Below are 21,163 nucleotides of genomic sequence, written 5' to 3' on the forward strand. Positions count from 1 at the left end.
ACCACCGTTATCACCCATTTTGGCTCTGCACATGGACTCAGGATGAGAGGACTGCCCACACCCCCCATAGTCGTGTCTAAACTTGCATGACCCCTGGGGCCTTGTACATTTCCCCCTGTTAAAATTCCAGCAGATCCCTTTTTTACCTGTGTTGCCACTCGACCTTGAGTGTTGCTCGTTACTTGCACCCCCCCGAAAGGGCACCCCAGATGAATGGCGGGAAAACTCACCCCCGTTCCCCCCGACAATGGTGCCTTTAACATGCCTGATTTCTCCATCTTTTGCCAGGAAATGGAGTCGTAACAATCCCACGTCAGAGATGTGTCGTACTCCTTGGCCTTCCGAAAGACATTATCATAACAAAACCACTGATTGCCCTCATATGACTGAGAGTACTCCATAATACGTGTCTGGTACACGGGCAACTCGGCCAACAGTTCAGGCCTTCGTTCCCCCATAATTGAAGTGAATATGCCAAACGCTCTGCCCCAGTTACCTATGTTCTCATCGACCTTAAAGGCGGCCATCTTGGCGCGCCAAACACTCGGATGCAGAAACTCTTTTTGACCCTTCACATGCTCGATCTCGTAATGATCAGTTAGCAAAGAAAACATGTTTACATACTTATCAGCCCAAATCTTTTCCTTGACTTCAATCGGAATATGCTGGGCTACTTTCTCCCTTCGTGAGGGTACAGACCCCTCCCCCGCAATCGGCAGTGGCCGCTTACCTAAATTAGAAGCTGTAGCCGTAGTTGCTGCCGAACTCGCGCCCGCTGCGGTTTCACCCACTGGAGCCTGTGGGGGAACAAAAGAACATGGTGCCTTTGCAGCCTCTCTTGATTGCTGCAACTGTCTCATTACTACCCTGGCGTCCTCTGCCGTGGTGCCCTCACTATCTTTTCCCAACCACGCTGCCAGCTGTGCAGCCAACTCGGGAGGCATATCCTCCCCATTCACAGGAGTGACTACGACGGGAATTTGTTGCCCATCCTTTGGAACCGGGATCGGCTCCTCGATCGGTGTATTGGGAAGTGCCGGCGGCGCCTCGGGAACCGGGGCCTCTCCCCCAGTTGCCCCCGTCTTGGACCTCTTGCCTCTCCCGTTGGGGACTACTCCCGGCAATGCTGGTCCGACGACTCGCTTAGGGCCCCCCACACCGTTCATTGCCGCCATCTGCTTCTTCATCACGGCCATGTCTTTTACGAGCATGCGGAGCATCTGATCAGTATCGACCCGCTTTCCGGCCTTCTTGCCCGGCATTCTCCAACGATGATGTCTAAAAGAACAAAGACAAAATTACAACGCTCAAAATTGGCTCTTCGTTCCGTCTCGAGCTCACGTGCAGCGGGGAGGTGCAGCTTCAGAGCACAGGAACAAGAGGATGCTACCTTGGCTTGTCGCTCCTTATATCCTTCTTCGGGCGGGCGTAAACCCGCCTCCGCCCGCCTCCGCCCTCCTCCGGGGGCGTGGCTGGCGGCTTCGGTGTCTAGGACAACCCACTCTAGGGCGGGAAAAAGCGCGCCCCGGCTACGCCGCTTCGGGCATACCAGCCGAGACTCGCCTCCCGCCCAAGATGGCTTCCCGGGGGGATCGGGGTACCCCACCATACGTTCGGGGGGACCGATTGGTCGCCCCTTTCCAATTGCTCTGAGATGACCAAAATGGTCTGTTTTGATAATTTCCATCTTTAAACTAATTTTGACTTTCAGATGTGGATCATCACTTTTGGAGCTAAAATGAGCATGTTTTAGTCATTTTCAAGCTTCTAGGGAGCCAAAACTCAAGATTTGGCGCAAGTGTAAAAGTGACTTAAAATGACTCAAATGCTCACTTTGAGGGCTTAAAATGTGTTTATTCTTTGCGGGAAGTGATATAATCACCATTTAGAGGTAATTCATGGTCATGCAAGAAGGTCCGATTTTTCATGCAAAATGATCGATGACCTTGGACCTGAGGAAATTGCTCTGAGATGACCAAATTGGTCCGTTTTGATAATTTCCTTATTTCAACTAATTTTGACTTTCAGATGTGGATCATCACTTTTGGAGCTAAAATGAGCATGTTTATAGTCATTTTCAAGCTTATATAGGAGTAAAAACTCAAGATTTGGCACAAGGGTAAGAGTGACTTAAAATGACCCAAATCCGCACTTTAAGGGCTTAAAACATGTTTATTCACTGCGGGAACTGATATAATCACCATTTAGAGGTAGTACATGTTCATGCGTTAAGGTCCGATTTTCCATGCAAAATGATCGATGACCTTGGACCTGAGGAAATTGCTCTGAGATAACCAAAATGGTCTGTTTTGTTAATTTCCATCTTTAAACTAATTTTGACTATCAGATGTGGATCATCACTTTTGGAGCTAAAATGAGCATGATTATAGTCATTTCCAAGCCTCTAGGGAGCCAAAACTCAAGATTTGGCGCAAGTGTAAAAGTGACTTAAAATGTCTCAAATGCTCACTTTGAGGGCTTAAAATGTGTTTATTCACTGTGGGAAGTGATATATTCACCATTTAGAGGTAATTCATGGTCATGCAAGAAGGTCCGATTTTTCATGCAAAATGATCGATGACCTTGGACCTGAGGAAATTGCTCTGAGATGACCAAAATGGTCAGTTTTGATAATTTCCTTATTTCAACTAATTTTGACTTTCAGATGTGGATCATCACTTTTGGAGCTAAAATGAGCATGTTTATAGTCATTTTCAAGCTGATATAGGAGTAAAAACTCAAGATTTGGCACAAGGGTAAAAGTGAGTTAAAATGACCCAAATCCGCACTTTGAGGGCTTAAAACATGTTTATTCACTGCGGGAAGTGATATAACCACCATTCAGTGGTAATTCATGTTAATGCGAGATAGTCTGATTTTTCATGCAAAATGATCGATGACCTTGGACCTGAGGAAATTGCTCTGAGATGACCAAAATGGTTTGTTTTGATAATTTCCATTTTTAAACTAATTTTGACTTTCAGATGAGGATCATCACTTTTGGAGCTAAAATGAGCATGTTTATAGTCATTTTCAAGCTTCTAGGGAGCCAAAACTCAAGATTTGGCACAAGTGTAAAAGTGACTAAAAAGGGCTCAAATGCTCACTTTGAGGGTTTAAAATGTGTTCATTCACTGTGGGAAGTGATATAATCACCAGTTAGAGGTAATTCATGTTCATGCATTAAGGTCCGATTTTTCATGCAAAATGATCGATGACCTTTGACCTGAGGAAATTGCTCTGAGATGACCAAAATGGTCTGTTTTGATAATTTCCATCTTTAAACTAATTTTGACTTTCAGATGTGGATCATCACTTTTGGAGCTAAAATGAGCATGTTTATAGTCATTTTCAAGCTTCTAGGGAGCCAAAACTCAAGATTTGGCGCAAGTGTAAAAGTGACTTAAAATTACTCAAATGCTCACTTTGAAGGCTTAAAATGTGTTTATTCTTTGCTGGAAGTGATATAATCACCATTTAGAGGTAATTCATGGTCATGCAAGAAGGTCCGATTTTTCATGCAAAATGATCGATGACCTTGGACCTGAGGAAATTGCTCTGAGATGACCAAAATGGTCTGTTTTGATAATTTCCATTTTTAAACTAATTTTGACTTTCAGATGAGGATCATCACTTTTGGAGCTAAAATGAGCATGTTTATAGTCATTTTCAAGCTTCTAGGGAGCCAAAACTCAAGATTTGGCACAAGTGTAAAAGTGACTAAAAAGGGCTCAAATGCTCACTTTGAGGGTTTAAAATGTGTTTATTCACTGTGGGAAGTGATATAATCACCAGTTAGAGGTAATTCATGTTCATGCATTAAGGTCCGATTTTTCATGCAAAATGATCGATGACCTTTGACCTGAGGAAATTGCTCTGAGATGACCAAAATGGTCTGTTTTGATAATTTCCATCTTTAAACTAATTTTGACTTTCAGATGTGGATCATCACTTTTGGAGCTAAAATGAGCATGTTTATAGTAATTTTCAAGCTTATATAGGAGTAAAAACTCAAGATTTCGCACAAGGGTAAAAGTGACTTAAAATGACCCAAATCCGCACTTTGAGGGCTTAAAACATGTTTATTCTTTGCGGGAAGTGATATAATCACCATTTAGAGGTAATTCATGGTCATGCAAGAAGGTCCGATTTTTCATACAAAATGATCGATGACCTTGGACCTGAGGAATTTGCTCTGAGATGACCAAAATGGTCAATTTTGATAATTTCCTTATTTCAACTAATTTTGACTTTCAGATGTGGATCATCACTTTTGGAGCTAAAATGAACATGTTTATAGTCATTTTCAAGCTTCTAGGGAGCCAAAACTCAAGATTTGGCACAAGTGTAAAAGTGACTTAAAAGGGCTCAAATCCTCACTTTGAGGGTTTAAAATGTGTTTATTCACTGCGGGAAGTGATATAATCACCATTTAGAGGTAATTCATGTTCATGCATTAAGGTCCGATTTTTCATGCAAAATGATCGATGACCTTTGACCTGAGGAAATTGCTCTGAGATGACCAAAATGGTCTGTTTTGATAATTTCCATCTTTAAACTAATTTTGACTTTCAGATGTGGATCATCACTTTTGGAGCTAAAATGAGCATGATTATAGTCATTTCCAAGCCTCTAGGGAGCCAAAACTCAAGATTTGGCGCAAGTGTAAAAGTGACTTAAAATGTCTCAAATGCTCACTTTGAGGGCTTAAAATGTGTTTATTCACTGCGGGAAGTGATATATTCACCATTTAGAGGTAATTCATGGTCATGCAAGAAGGTCCGATTTTTCATGCAAAATGATCGATGACCTTGGACGTGAGGAAATTGCTCTGAGATGACCAAAATGGTCTGTTTTGATAATTTCCTTATTTCAACTAATTTTGACTTTCAGATGTGGATCATCACTTTTGGAGCTAAAATGAGCATGTTTATAGTCATTTTCATGCTGATATAGGAGTAAAAACTCAAGATTTGGCACAAGGGTAAAAGTGAGTTAAAATGACTCAAATCCGCACTTTGAGGGCTTAAAACATGTTTATTCTTTGCGGGAAGTGATATAATCACCATTTAGAGGTAATTCATGGTCATGCAAGAAGGTCCGATTTTTCATACAAAATGATCGATGACCTTGGACCTGAGGAATTTGCTCTGAGATGACCAAAATGGTCAAGTTTGATAATTTCCTTATTTCAACTAATTTTGACTTTCAGATGTGGATCATCACTTTTGGAGCTAAAATGAACATGTTTATAGTCATTTTCAAGCTTATATAGGAGTAAAAACTCAAGATTTGGCACAAGGGTAAAAGTGACTTAAAATGACCCAAATCCGGACTTTAAGGGCTTAAAACATGTTTATTCACTGCGGGAACTTATATAATCACCATTTAGAGGTAATACATGTTCATGCGTTAAGGTCCGATTTTTCATGCAAAATGATCGATGACCTTTGACCTGAGGAATATGGCTGAGATACCCGCCACCCCCTCTCAACACAAATCCCCAAGAATGGGAATACGGAAACGTTTTCTGAACTTTTGGAAGGCGGGAGGGAGTTACCCTCCCGGCCGTATTTATTAAAATATGAAACAAAAGTTAAAACATTAAAATAACAGTTTCATATCATGTACAATTTCATTTCCACATTACGATGTTTTGGCTGACCTTAACATATTTCTAATACAAAGGTTCTCCTAGCCGGTACTAACATCCTACAAATACATTCTTAAATTGAAATTGTACATCCTAACGTTAAGGGCCAACGGCAAGGTCGTAACCGGTGTCATATCCCTAAACCAGAACTACCCCCTCAGTTGTGAGGGGCGGCCGCACAGCGGACTGTACCTCCTGTGCACATACCAATTTCCCTTGTCTTGACGGGGGCCCCAATTAACTCGACGCCATTTTATGGTTGTCCGAGGACTCGTGTGAGGTGTCTAGAAGGTAGCGTAGACCCCCCTCCCCACCCCACACAACTTACCACATCTGCCGTCGCAGATGTCCTGGCCCCGGGAAATTCCCAGGAGGGGCCCGTAGCCCCTCCTATCCAGGGAGGGGCCTTGACCGCCTTCCCTTTCCTTTCGGCGTCCCATCCTTAGAAGGGACCGCCTCCCCATTGAGGGGCCACTGGCCACCTCCCCCCGGGCGCTCCCATCCGTAATGGGTGACGCCCCCCCCCATAGGGATCTTCCAATTACTGCTCACCGATCATGACCTTACCGCCCGACCGAAAAAATAAATACGACATTAAACTAAAAAGGACTAATTACTGAAAAGACACAGATGCTCAAAGTATGAACTGTCGAAACATCACTGATCAATCACTGGTGCAAAACTTTATTCGATAAAATATACTGTAAAGAATTATCCACTTTATTGCATAATGAATCACGACTTTAATCAACAACCTGTAAGAAAATTGCGTTTACCATCAAAACTTTATTTCAAACCACTTGCTGTCTTCAGGGGCTGGTGGGTGGGTCAAAATTGGCTCTTCGTTCCGTCTCGAGCTCACGTGCAGCGGGGAGGTGCAGCTTCAGAGCACAGGAACAAGAGGATGCTACCTTGGCTTGTCGCTCCTTATATCCTTCTTCGGGCGGGCGTAAACCCGCCTCCGCCCGCCTCCGGGGGCGTGGCTGGCGGCTTCGGTGTATAGGACAACCCACTCCAGGGCGGGAAAAAGCGCGCCCCGGCTACGCCGCTTCGGGCATACCTGCCGAGACTCGCTTCCCGCCCAAGATGGCTTCCCGTGGGGATCGGGGTACTCCACCATACGTTCGGGGGGACCGATTGGTCGCCCCTTTCCATATGGCTGAGATACCCGCCACCCCCTCTCAACACAAATCCCCAAGAATGGGAATACGGAAACGTTTTCTGAACTTTTGGAAGGCGGGAGGAAGTTACCCTCCCGGCCGTATTTATTAAAATATGAAACAAAAGTTAAAACATTAAAATAACAGTTTCATATCATGTACAATTTCATTTCCACATTACGATGTTTTGGCTGACCTTAACATATTTCTAATACAAAGGTTCTCCTAGCCGATACTAACATCCTACAAATACATTCTTAAATTGAAATTGTACATCCTAACGTTAAGGGCCAACGGCAAGGTCGTAACCGGTGTCAGATCCCTAAACCAGAACTACCCCCTCAGTTGTGAGGGGCGGCCGCACAGCGGACTGTACCTCCTGTGCACATACCAATTTCCCTTGTCTTGACGGGGGCCCCAATTAACTCGACGCCATTTTATGGTCGTCCGAGGACTCGTTTGAGGTGTCTAGAAGGTAGCGTAGACCCCCCTCCCCACCCCACACAACTTACCACATCTGCCGTCGCAGATGTCCTGGCCCCGGGAAATTCCCAGGAGGGGGCCGTAGCCCCTCCTATCCAGGGAGGGGCCTTGACCGCCTTCCCTTTCATTTCGGCGTCCCATCCTTAGAAGGGACCGCCTCCCCGTTGAGGGGCCAATGGCCACCTCCCCCCGGGCGCTCCCATCCGTAATGGGTGACGCCCCCCCATAGGGATCTTCCAATTACTGCTCACCGATCATGACCTTACCGCCACAGGCCGGATAGTTGACCGGCTATCCGGACCCCCCACAAAACTCCTACCTAAAGGTCATGCTGCAAACTCTTTAACCAAGCTACGAGGTCTCCTATGAGTAACGAATTCCCCACCCGGGACAAATGGACCCCATCTTCTAGATACATATGGTCCCCCCTGATACACCCATGAGGAATCGAATGCAATGTACTTGTACGGAACAGTCTACCAAGCTTGTTATTTACCTTCTTCACAGAATGATTTATAGCAGACACTGAATTAGCCCCCCGCCACACCTTTCGTGGAATCATATGGGACCATGCAATCGTGCACCCTGGAACCCTTCTCGCCAACCAACTTACTGTGGATAGTATTGCCTCGAGAAGTAGTCGTCTACCAGTGGTCACCAAATCATTGCCCCCAAGATGCACTATGATTATAGATGGCGGTGACCTTGTCCGCGCTAACAAACCCTCGAGAAAAGGTTGAAACTGGTCAATACAGAGCCCGCCCCTTCCATAGAAGGTCACCCTGTACCTGTATTCCCCAGCCATGTGAATCATGTCACCTGCTTTGAATACGTCCGCGGCACGCCTCACGTATGAGTGGCCCACGACCCACACCACTTTTTCCTCAGCCGGTGATCTTTGACCGCTAGTTCCCAGGTGTCGGGTCGACTGCACAGTCCGCCCCGCCTCGTAAGCTTGCGAAACTGTAAACCAAACAAAAACAAGAAGCGTGAGTACATGATTACAGCTTCACAACATGTGCAACCGCACATACCTTTTGTAACAATTCAAGGACCAACGCCCCAGTTGTTTCACTTTGTCCACACTCAGACCCCTGGCTGTGGCCTCTGTAGCAGCCCCTATCCGGAAGGAATGGGTCCCAAAATCGCCCGGGTTCAAGCCCGCGGCCGAAATTGCCATTGCAAGCACCCGCTGGAACTGAAACCTCGTCAGTGGGGTGGCATCAGTGTGTCTCAACAAAGTCCCCCCCCATGATGCCGCCCTCTGCGACAAATATTCCTCAACGCATACGACGGGGCACATGGGAGATCCGGGCATCCGAAGGACTACTACACTGTCCCCGATCGCACCCTGATGGGTCTTGGACCTGGGAAACGAAACAATCATCGTATCCCCTTAACTAGAACGTGTTCTCGGCACAGTCCCCCCCCCCGTATCCTGCTTGTTCCTCGCCACCAGTTCGCTTACCCGCATAGCCCCATGGAATGCTAATGCAAAAGCGGCCCGGAATAACACTGTTTCAGACTGGGATGAACAAGCCACAGGGAGAACGGAAAATAAGAGAGCCAACCTCTCCAGACCTATCGGGTGCCTTTCATCTACTTTGCGACCCTCAAGGCGTTGCCACCCACGCAGCGCTTTCTGTACTACGAAAGATGCAGTAGGGTCCTGGATCCCATGAGCCCGCGCCATGAAGGAAATGGCGGCCCGATGCCTCTGGGCCGTGGCTACCGATTTGCCTGCCTGATGTAAAGACAGCAAAAATTTTACGATAGACTCTTCCTGGCCCCAAAGCTCCCCCCTAGCCGAACCCGAAAAGGACAAATAGGAATGGAACGCCCCTTCATATGCCTTCCTTGTCCTGGGTGCTAAACTCTCTCCCACGAGGTTTTGTAGTTCGGGGCACCGAGAGACCAGAGAGCTTCGGGAAATGGTGCCGCCACCGGGTCCGCTGTGGGCAGAAAACCACAGAAGGCCTGCATACGGAAACGAGAAAGCGCATCAGCGGCCTGATTAAGTACTCCGGGCACATGCTTTGCCCTAAAGAGCACGTTCAATTGCATACATAGTAACACAATTTCCTTGAGCAATCTCAGAATCCATTTGCATCGTGCTGTCTGACTATTGATACACTCGACCACGGTCATGTTATCAGACCAGAACACCACAGAGTGATCCCAGAACCCCTCAGGCCATGTTTTTAGGGCCACCAGAATGGGGAACAGTTCAAGAAAAGCAATGTTACTCGTCAGCCCACACTCGTGCCACCATGCCGGCCACTTTTGAGCCGACCAGTGATTACCGAATATGGCGCCAAAGCCTATACTCCCCGCCGAATCCGTCTACAGCCCCAACTCCTCGGAGGACACCGCCGGCTTGTTCCAGACAATCCGACCATTGAAATCCGCCAGGAATGCCAATCAAATGCGCATGTCCTGGCGAATCTCTGCCGAGAGCATCGTGCGGTGGTGTCCCTCTTTAAGACCGACCATGGCTTGTGCAATCGAGCGGGAAAAAGGGCGGGCCATTGGCATAACTCTAAGGGCAAAATTCAACTGACCCACAGTTTGCTGCAATTGATGCAAGTTCACCTTGGTCTCCCGAATACATGTTTCAAGCGAGGCCCTGAATTTCATTACCTTTTCTTTGGGCAACCGGAAGCAACCCTCTTCGGAATCGAGCTCTATTCCAAGAAACTCGAGCGAAGTAGATGGCCCCACAGTCTTACCAGGCGCCAATGGCACACCGAAATGATTCATCAGACTACAAAATTCTTTTAAGGCCTGTGCACATTCCGGATCCCCGGCAGCCCCCAGGAACAGAAAATCGTCAAGATAATGCATAACATGCTGAAACCCTGTCATTCTTGTGAAAACCCATTGCAGAAAACAACGGAATTTCTCAAAATAAGCACAATATATGGAGCATCCCATCGGCATACATTTATCCATGTAATAGCGACCCTGAAACATAAAACCCAGGAGACGCTGATCGTCTGGGTGTACCGGGAGCAACCGGAACGCTGATTCGATGTCCGATTTGGCCATCAGCGCTCCGGGCCCCAGGCGATTCAACATGGCGACGGCCTCATCAAAAGATGCGTACTGCACCGAACACACCTCCGGGTCTATCGCATCATTCACTGAAAGACCTCTCGGGGCTGACAAGTTATGTATTAATCTAAACTCACCCGGGTCCTTCTTGGGGACCATTCCCAAGGGGGAACAAACAAAGTTAGCAACTGGTGGCATGTCGAAAGGTCCGGCAACCCGACCCCGGGCCACCTCTTTCCCAATTTTTGCCTGTACCACCGCGGTATTCTGCAGGACCGACAGTTGGTTCCTACAATGTGCCTTACCCTGAAAACTCCCCACTAGGATGCGGAAACCATACGAAAACCCGTCTCGCAACACCCCAGCGGAGACGTGATCCGGGTATTCATTGAGCCAAGGAATCATTGCCATGGTATCAACCGGGGTAGGTAAAGGCGCCCCTCGGACTATTTCAGACCTGTTTGGCGCTTCCCCTACCACCGTTATCACCCGTTTTGGCTCTGCACATGGACTCAGGATGAGAGGACTGCCCACACCCCCCACAGTCGTGTCTAAACTTGCATGACCCCTGGGACCTTGTACATTTCCCCCTGTTAAAATTCCAGCAGATCCCTTTTTTACCTGTGTTTCCACTCGACCTTGAGTGTTGCTCGTTACGTGCACCCGCCCGAAAGGGCACCCCAGATGAATGGCGGGAAAACTCACCCCCGTTCCCCCCCGACAATGGTACCTTTAACATGCCTGATTTCTCCATCTTTTGCCAGGAAATGGAGTCGTAACAATCCCACGTCAGAGATGTGTCGTACTCCTTTGCCTTCCGAAAGACATTATCATAACAAAACCACTGATTGCCCTCATATGACTGAGAGTACTCCATAATACGTGTCTGGTACACGGGCAACTCGGCCAACAGTTCGGGCCTTCGTTCCCCCATAATTGAAGTGAATATGCCAAACGCTCTGCCCCAGTTACCTATGTTCTCATTGACCTTAAAGGCGGCCATCTTGGCGCGCCAAACACTCGGATGCAGAAACTCTTTTTGACCCTTCACATGCTCGATCTCGTAATGATCAGTTAGCAAAGAAAACATGTTTACATACTTATCAGCCCAAATCTTTTCCTTGACTTCAATCAGAATATGCTGGGCTACTTTCTCCCTTCGTGAGGGTACAGACCCCTCCTCCGCAATCGGCAGTGGCCGCTTACCTAAATTAGAAGCTGTAGCCATAGTTGCTGCCGAACTCGCGCCCACTGCGGTTTCACCCACTGGAGCCTGTGGGGGAACAAAAGAACATGGTGCCTTTGCAGCCTCTCTTGATTGCCGCAACTGCCTCATTACTACCCTGGCGTCCTCTGCCGTGGTGCCCTCACTATCTTTCCCCAACCACGCTGCCAGCTGTGCAGCCAACTCGGGAGGCATATCCTCCCCGTTCACAGGAGTGACTACGACGGGAATTTGTTGCCCATCCTTTGGAACCGGGATCGGCTCCTCGATCGGTGTATTGGGAAGCGCCGGCGGCGCCTCGGGAACCGGGGCCTCTCCCCCAGTTGCCCCCGTCTTGGACCTCTTGCCTCTCCCGTTGGGGACTACTCCCGGCAATGCTGGTCCGACGACTCGCTTAGGGCCCCCCACACCGTTCATTGCCGCCATCTGCTTCTTCATCACGGCCATGTCTTTTACGAGCATGCGGAGCATCTGATCAGTACCGACCCGCTTTCCGGCCTTCTTGCCCGGCATTCTCCAACGATGATGTCTGAAAGAACAAAGACAAAATTACAACGCTCAAAATTGGCTCTTCGTTCCGTCTCGAGCTCACGTGCAGCGGGGAGGTGCAGCTTCAGAGCACAGGAACAAGAGGATGCTACCTTGGCTTGTCGCTCCTTATATCCTTCTTCGGGCGGGCGTAAACCCGCCTCCGCCCGCCTCCGGGGGCGTGGCTGGCGGCTTCGGTGTCTAGGACAACCCACTCTAGGGCGGGAAAAAGCGCGCCCCGGCTACGCCGCTTCGGGCATACCAGCCGAGACTCGCCTCCCGCCCAAGATGGCTTCCCGGGGGGATCGGGGTACTCCACCATACGTTCGGGGGGACCGATTGGTCGCCCCTTTCCAATTGCTCTGAGATGACCAAAATGGTCTGTTTTGATAATTTCCATCTTTAAACTAATTTTGACTTTCAGATGTGGATCATCACTTTTGGAGCTAAAATGAGCATGTTTTAGTCATTTTCAAGCTTCTAGGGAGCCAAAACTCAAGATTTGGCGCAAGTGTAAAAGTGACTTAAAATGACTCAAATGCTCACTTTGAGGGCTTAAAATGTGTTTATTCTTTGCGGGAAGTGATATAATCACCATTTAGAGGTAAATCATGGTCATGCAAGAAGGTCCGACTTTTCATGCAAATGATCGATGACCTTGGACCTGAGGAAATTGCTCTGAGATGACCAAAATGGTCCGTTTTGATAATTTCCTTATTTCAACTAATTTTGACTTTCAGATGTGGATCATCACTTTTGGAGCTAAAATGAGCATGTTTATAGTCATTTTCAAGCTGATATAGGAGTAAAAACCCAAGATTTGGCGCAAGTGTAAAAGTGACTTAAAATGACTCAAATGCTCACTTTGAGGGCTTAAAATGTGTTTATTCTTTGCGGGAAGTGATATAATCACCATTTAGAGGTAATTCATGGTCATACAAGAAGGTCCGATTTTTCATGCAAAATGATCGATGACCTTGGACCTGAGGAAATTGCTCTGAGATGACCAAAATGGTCTGTTTTGATAATTTCCATCTTTAAACTAATTTTGACTTTCAGATGTGGATCATAAATTTTGGAGCTAAAATGAGCATGTTTATAGTCATTTTCAAGCTTCTAGGGAGTAAAAACTCAAGATTTGGCACAAGGGTAAAAGTGAGTTAAAATGACACAAATCCGCACTTTGAGGGCTTAAAAAATGTTTATTCACTGCGGGAACTGATATAATCACCATTTAGAGGTAGTACATGTTCATGCGTTAAGGTCCGATTTTTCATGCAAAATGATCGATGACCTTGGACCTGAGGAAATTGCTCTGAGATAACCAAAATGGTCTGTTTTGTTAATTTCCATCTTTAAACTAATTTTGACTATCGGATGTGGATCATCACTTTTGGAGCTAAAATGAGCATGATTATAGTCATTTCCAAGCCTCTAGGGAGCCAAAACTCAAGATTTGGCGCAAGTGTAAAAGTGACTTAAAATGTCTCAAATGCTCACTTTGAGGGCTTAAAATGTGTTTATTCACTGTGGGAAGTGATATATTCACCATTTAGAGGTAATTCATGGTCATGCAAGAAGGTCCGATTTTTCATGCAAAATGATCGATGACCTTGGACCTGAGGAAATTGCTCTGAGATGACCAAAATGGTCCGTTTTGATAATTTCCTTATTTCAACTAATTTTGACTTTCAGATGTGGATCATCACTTTTGGAGCTAAAATGAGCATGTTTATAGTCATTTTCAAGCTGATATAGGAGTAAAAACCCAAGATTTGGCACAAGGGTAAAAGTGAGTTAAAATGACCCAAATCCGCACTTTGAGGGCTTAAAACATGTTTATTCACTGCGGGAAGTGATATAACCACCATTTAGTGGTAATTCATGTTCATGCGAGATAGTCTGATTTTTCATGCAAAATGATCGATGACGTTTGACCTGAGGAAATTGCTCTGAGATGACCAAAATGGTCTGTTTGATAATTTCCATCTTTAAACTAATTTTGACTTTCAGATGTGGATCATCACTTTTGGAGCTAAAATGAGCATGTTTATAGTCATTTTCAAGCTTCTAGGGAGCCAAAACTCAAGATTTGGCGCAAGTGTAAAAGTGACTTAAAATGACTCAAATGCTCACTTTGAGGGCTTAAAATGTGTTTATTCTTTGCGGGAAGTGATATAATCACCATTTAGAGGTAATTCATGGTCATACAAGAAGGTCTGATTTTTCATGCAAAATGATCGATGACCTTGGACCTGAGGAAATTGCTCTGAGATGACCAAAATGGTCTGTTTTGATAATTTCCATCTTTAAACTAATTTTGACTTTCAGATGTGGATCATAAATTTTGGAGCTAAAATGAGCATGTTTATAGTCATTTTCAAGCTTCTAGGGAGTAAAAACTCAAGATTTGGCACAAGGGTAAAAGTGAGTTAAAATGACACAAATCCGCACTTTGAGGGCTTAAAACATGTTTATTCACTGCGGGAAGTGAAAGTGATATAATCACCATTTAGAGGTAATTCATGTTCATGCGAGATAGTCTGATTTTTCATGCAAAATGATCGATGACCTTGGACCTGAGGAAATTGCTCTGAGATGACCAAAATGGTCTGTTTTGAAAATTTCCATTTTTAAACTAATTTTGACTTTCAGATGAGGATCATCACTTTTGGAGCTAAAATGAGCATGTTTAGAGTCATTTTAAAGCTTCTAGGGAGCCAAAACTCAAGATTTGGCACAAGTGTAAAAGTGACTAAAAAGGGCTCAAATCCTCACTTTGAGGGTTTAAAATGTGTTTATTCACTGCGGGAAGTGATATAATCACCATTTAGAGGTAATTCATGTTCATGCATTAAGGTCCGATTTTTCATGCAAAATGATCGATGACCTTTGACCTGAGGAAATTGCTCTGAGATGACCAAAATGGTCTGTTTTGATAATTTCCATCTTTAAACTAATTTTGACTTTCAGATGTGGATCATCACTTTTGGAGCTAAAATGAGCATGATTATAGTCATTTCCAAGCCTCTAGGGAGCCAAAACTCAAGATTTGGCGCAAGTGTAAAAGTGACTTAAAATGTCTCAAATGCTCACTTTGAGGGCTTAAAATGTGTTTATTCACTGCGGGAAGTGATATATTCACCATTTAGAGGTAATTCATGGTCATGCAAGAAGGTCCGATTTTTCATGCAAAATGATCGATGACCTTGGACGTGAGGAAATTGCTCTGAGATGACCAAAATGGTCCGTTTTGATAATTTCCTTATTTCAACTAATTTTGACTTTCAGATGTGGATCATCACTTTTGGAGCTAAAATGAGCATGTTTATAGTCATTTTCATGCTGATATAGGAGTAAAAACTCAAGATTTGGCACACGGGTAAAAGTGAGTTAAAATGACTCAAATCCGCACTTTGAGGGCTTAAAACATGTTTATTCTTTGCGGGAAGTGATATAATCACCATTTAGAGGTAATTCATGGTCATGCAAGAAGGTCCGATTTTTCATACAAAATGATCGATGACCTTGGACCTGAGGAATTTGCTCTCAGATGACCAAAATGGTCAATTTTGAAAATTTCCTTATTTCAACTAATTTTGACTTTCAGATGTGGATCATCACTTTTGAAGCTAAAATGAACATGTTTATAGTCATGTTCAAGCTTATATAGGAGTAAAAACTCAAGATTTGGCACAAGGGTAAGAGTGACTTAAAATGACCCAAATCTGCACTTTAAGGGCTTAAAACATGTTTATTCACTGCGGGAACTGATATAATCACCATTTAGAGGTAATACATGTTCATGCGTTAAGGTCCGATTTTTCATGCAAAATGATCGATGACCTTGGACCTGAGGAAATTGCTCTGAGATAACCAAAATGGTCTGTTTTGTTAATTTCCATCTTTAAACTAATTTTGACTATCAGATGTGGATCATCACTTTTGGAGCTAAAATGAGCATGATTATAGTCATTTCCAAGCCTCTAGGGAGCCAAAACTCAAGATTTGGCGCAAGTGTAAAAGTGACTTAAAATGTCTCAAATGCTCACTTTGAGGGCTTAAAATGTGTTTATTCACTGTGGGAAGTGATATATTCACCATTTAGAGGTAATTCATGGTCATGCAAGAAGGTCCGATTTTTCATGCAAAATGATCGATGACCTTGGACCTGAGGAAATTGCTCTGAGATGACCAAAATGGTCTGTTTTGATAATTTCCATCTTTAAACTAATTTTGACTTTCAGATGTGGATCATCACTTTTGGAGCTAAAATGAGCATGTTTATAGTAATTTTCAAGCTTCTAGGGAGCCAAAACTCAAGATTTGGCGCAAGTGTAAAAGTGACTTAAAATGACTCAAATGCTCACTTTGAGGGCTTAAAATGTGTTTATTCTTTGCGGGAAGTGATATAATCACCATTTAGAGGTAATTCATGGTCATGCGAGATAGTCTGATTTTTCATGCAAAATGATCGATGACCTTGGACCTGAGGAAATTGCGCTGAGATGACCAAAATGGTCTGTTTTGATAATTTCCATTTTTAAACTAATTTTGACTTTCAGATGAGGATCATCACTTTTGGAGCTAAAATGAGCATGTTTATAGTCATTTTCAAGCTTCTAGGGAGCCAAAACTCAAGATTTGGCACAAGTGTAAAAGTGACTAAAAAGGGCTCAAATCCTCACTTTGAGGGTTTAAAATGTGTTTATTCACTGCGGGAAGTGATATAATCACCATTTAGAGGTAATACATGTTCATGCATTAAGGTCCGATTTTTCATGCAAAATGATCGATGACCTTTGACCTGAGGAAATTGCTCTGAGATGACCAAAATGGTCTGTTTTGATAATTTCCATCTTTAAACTAATTTTGACTTTCAGATGTGGATCATCACTTTTGGAGCTAAAATGAGCATGATTATAGTCATTTCCAAGCCTCTAGGGAGCCAAAACTCAAGATTTGGCACAAGTGTAAAAGTGACTTAAAATGTCTCAAATGCTCACTTTGAGGGCTTAAAATGTGTTTATTCACTGCGGGAAGTGATATACTCACCATTTAGAGGTAATTCATGGTCATGCAAGAAGGTCCGATTTTTCATGCAAAATGATCGATGACCTTGGACGTGAGGAAATTGCTCTGAGATGACCAAAATGGTCCGTTTTGATAATTTCCTTATTTCAACTAATTTTGACTTTCAGATGTGGATCATCACTTTTGGAGCTAAAATGAGCATGTTTATAGTCATTTTCATGCTGATATAGGAGTAAAAACTCAAGATTTGGCACAAGGGTAAAAGTGAGTTAAAATGACTCAAATCCGCACTTTGAGGGCTTAAAACATGTTTATTCTTTGCGGGAAGTGATATAATCACCATTTAGAGGTAATTCATGGTCATGCAAGAAGGTCCGATTTTTCATACAAAATGATCGATGACCTTGGACCTGAGGAATTTGCTCTGAGATGACCAAAATGGTCAATTTTGATAATTTCCTTATTTCAACTAATTTTGACTTTCAGATGTGGATCATCACTTTTGAAGCTAAAATGAACATGTTTATAGTCATGTTCAAGCTTATATAGGAGTAAAAACTCAAGATTTGGCACAAGGGTAAAAGTGACTTAAAATGACCCAAATCCGCACTTTAAGGGCTTAAAACATGTTTATTCACTGCGGGAACTGATATAATCACCATTTAGAGGTAATACATGTTCATGCGTTAAGGTCCGATTTTTCATGAAAAATGATCGATGACCTTTGACCTGAGGAAATTGCTCTGAGATGACCAAAATGATCTGTTTTGATAATTTCCATCTTTAAACTAATTTTGACTTTCAGATGTGGATCATCACTTTTGGAGCTAAAATGAGCATGTTTTAGTCATTTTCAAGCTTCTAGGGAGCCAAAACTCAAGATTTGGCGCAAGTGTAAAAGTGACTTAAAATGACTCAAATGCTCACTTTGAGGGCTTAAAATGTGTTTATTCACTGTGGGAAGTGATATATTCACCATTTACAGGTAATTCATGGTCATGCAAGAAGGTCCGATTTTTCATGCAAAATGATCAATGACCTTGGACCTGAGGAAATTGCTCTGAGATGACCAAAATGGTCTGTTTTGATAATTTCCATCTTTAAACTAATTTTGACTTTCAGATGTGGATCATCACTTTTGGAGCTAAAATGAGCATGTTTATAGTCATTTTCAAGCTTATATAGGAGTAAAAACTCAAGATTTGGCACAAGGGTAAAAGTGACTTAAAATGACCCAAATCCGCACGTTGAGGGCTTAAAACATGTTTATTCACTGCGGGAACTGATATAATCACCATTTCGAGTTAATATATGTTCATGCGAGATAGTCTGATTTTTCATGGAAAATGATCGATGACCTTGGACCTGAGGAAATTGCTCTGAGATGACCAAAATGGTCTGTTTTGATAATTTCCATCTTTAAACTAATTTTGACTTTCAGATGTGGATCATCACTTTTGTAGCCAAAATGAGCATGTTTATAGTCATTTTCAAGCTTCTAGGGAGTAAAAACTCAAGATTTGGCACAAGGGTAAAAGTGAGTTAAAATGACACAAATCCGCACTTTGAGGGCTTAAAACATGTTTATTCACTGCTGGAAGTGAAAGTGATATAATCACCATTTAGAGGTAATTCATGTTCATGCGAGATAGTCTGATTTTTCATGCTAAATGATCGATGACCTTGGACCTGTGGAAATTGCTCTGAGATGACCAAAATGGTCTGTTTTGATAATTTCCATTTTTAAACTAATTTTGACTTTCAGATGAGGATCAACACTTTTGGAGCTAAAATGAGCATGTTTATAGTCATTTTCAAGCTTCTAGGGAGCCAAAACTCAAGATTTGGCACAAGTGTAAAAGTGACTAAAAAGGGCTCAAATGCTCACTTTGAGGGTTTAAAATGTGTTTATTCACTGTGGGAAGTGATATAATCACCAGTTAGAGGTAATTCATGTTCATGCATTAAGGTCCGATTTTTCATGCAAAATGATCGATGACCTTTGACCTGAGGAAATTGCTCTGAGATGACCAAAATGGTCTGTTTTGATAATTTCCATCTTTAAACTAATTTTGACTTTCAGATGTGGATCATCACTTTTGGAGCTAAAATGAGCATGTTTATATTCATTTTCAAGCTTCTAGGGAGCCAAAACTCAAGATTTGGCGCAAGTGTAAAAGTGACTTAAAATTACTCAAATGCTCACTTTGAGGGCTGAAAATGTGTTTATTCTTTGCGGGAAGTGATATAATCACCATTTAGAGGTAATTCATGGTCATGCAAGAAGGTCAGAATTTTCATACAAAATGATCGATGACCTTGGACCTGAGGAATTTGCTCTGAGATGACCATAATGGTCCGTTTTGATAATTTCCTTATTTCAACTAATTTTGACTTTCAGATGTGGATCATCACTTTTGGAGCTAAAATGAGCATGTTTATAGTAATTTTCAAGCTTATATAGGAGTAAAAACTCAAGATTTCGCACAAGGGTAAAAGTGACTTAAAATGACCAAAATCCGCACTTTGAGGGCTTAAAACATGCTTTTTCACTGCGGGAACTGATATAATCCCCATTTAGAGGTAATTCATGTTCATGCGAGATAGTCTGATTTTTCATGCAAAATGATCGATGACCTTGGACCTGAGGAAATTGCTCTGAGATGACCAAAATGGTCTGTTTTGATAATTTCCATGTTTAAACTAATTTTGACTTTCAGATGAGGATCATCACTTTTGGACCTAAAATGAGCATGTTTATAGTCATTTTCAAGCTTCTAGGGAGCCAAAACTCAATATTTGGCACAAGTGTAAAAGTGACTTAAAATGACCCAAATCCGCACTTTGAGGGCTTAAAACATGTTTATTCACTGCGGGAACTGATATAATCACCATTTAGAGGTAATACATGTTCATGCGAGATAGTCTGATTTTTCATGGAAAATGATCGATGACCTTGGACCTGAGGAAATTGCTCTGAGATGACCAAAATGCTCTGTTTTGATAATTTCCATCTTTAAACTAATTTTGACTTTCAGATGTGGATCATCACTTTTGTAGCCAAAATGAGCATGTTTATAGTCATTTTCAAGCTTCTAGGGAGTAAAAACTCAAGATTTGGCACAAGGATAAAAGTGAGTTAAAATGACACAAATCCGCACTTTGAGGGCTTAAAACATGTTTATTCACTGCGGGAAGTGAAAGTGATATAATCACCATTTAGAGGTAATTCATGTTCATGCGAGATAGTCTGATTTTTCATGCAAAATGATCGATGACCTTGGACCTGAGGAAATTGCTCTGAGATGACCAAAATGGTCTGTTTTGATAATTTCCATTTTTTAGCTAATTTTGACTTTCAGATGAGGATCATCACTTTTGGAGCTAAAATGAGCATGTTTTTAGTCATTTTCAAGCTTCTAGGGAGCCAAAACTCAAGATTTGGCACAAGTGTAAAAGTGACTAAAAAGGGCTCAAATGCTCACTTTGAGGGTTTAAAATGTGTTTATTCACTGTGGGAAGTGATATAATCACCAGTTAGAGGTAATTCATGTTCATGCATTAAGGTCCGATTTTTCATGCAAAATGATCGATGACCTTTGACCTGAGGAAATTGCTCTGAGATGACCAAAATGGTCTGTTTTGATAATTTCCATCTTTAAACTAATTTTGACTTTCAGATGTGGATCATCACTTTTGGAGCTAAAATGAGCATGTTTATAGTCATTTTCAAGCTTCTAGGGAGCCAAAACTCAAGATTTGGCGCAAGTGTAAAAGTGACTTAAAATTACTCAAATGCTCACTTTGAGGGCTTAAAATGTGTTTATTCTTTGCGGGAAGTGATATAATCACCATTTAGAGGTAATTCATGGTCATGCAAGAAGGTCCGATATTTCATACAAAATGATCGATGACCTTGGACCTGAGGAATTTGCTCTGAGATGACCAAAATGGTCCGTTTTGATAATTTCCTTATTTCAACTAATTTTGACTTTCAGATGTGGATCATAAATTTTGGAGCTACGA

The sequence above is a fragment of the Lissotriton vulgaris genome, chromosome 2_2, assembly GCF_964263255.1.
Source record: "Lissotriton vulgaris chromosome 2_2, aLisVul1.2, whole genome shotgun sequence".
Lineage (NCBI taxonomy): Eukaryota > Metazoa > Chordata > Amphibia > Caudata > Salamandridae > Lissotriton > Lissotriton vulgaris.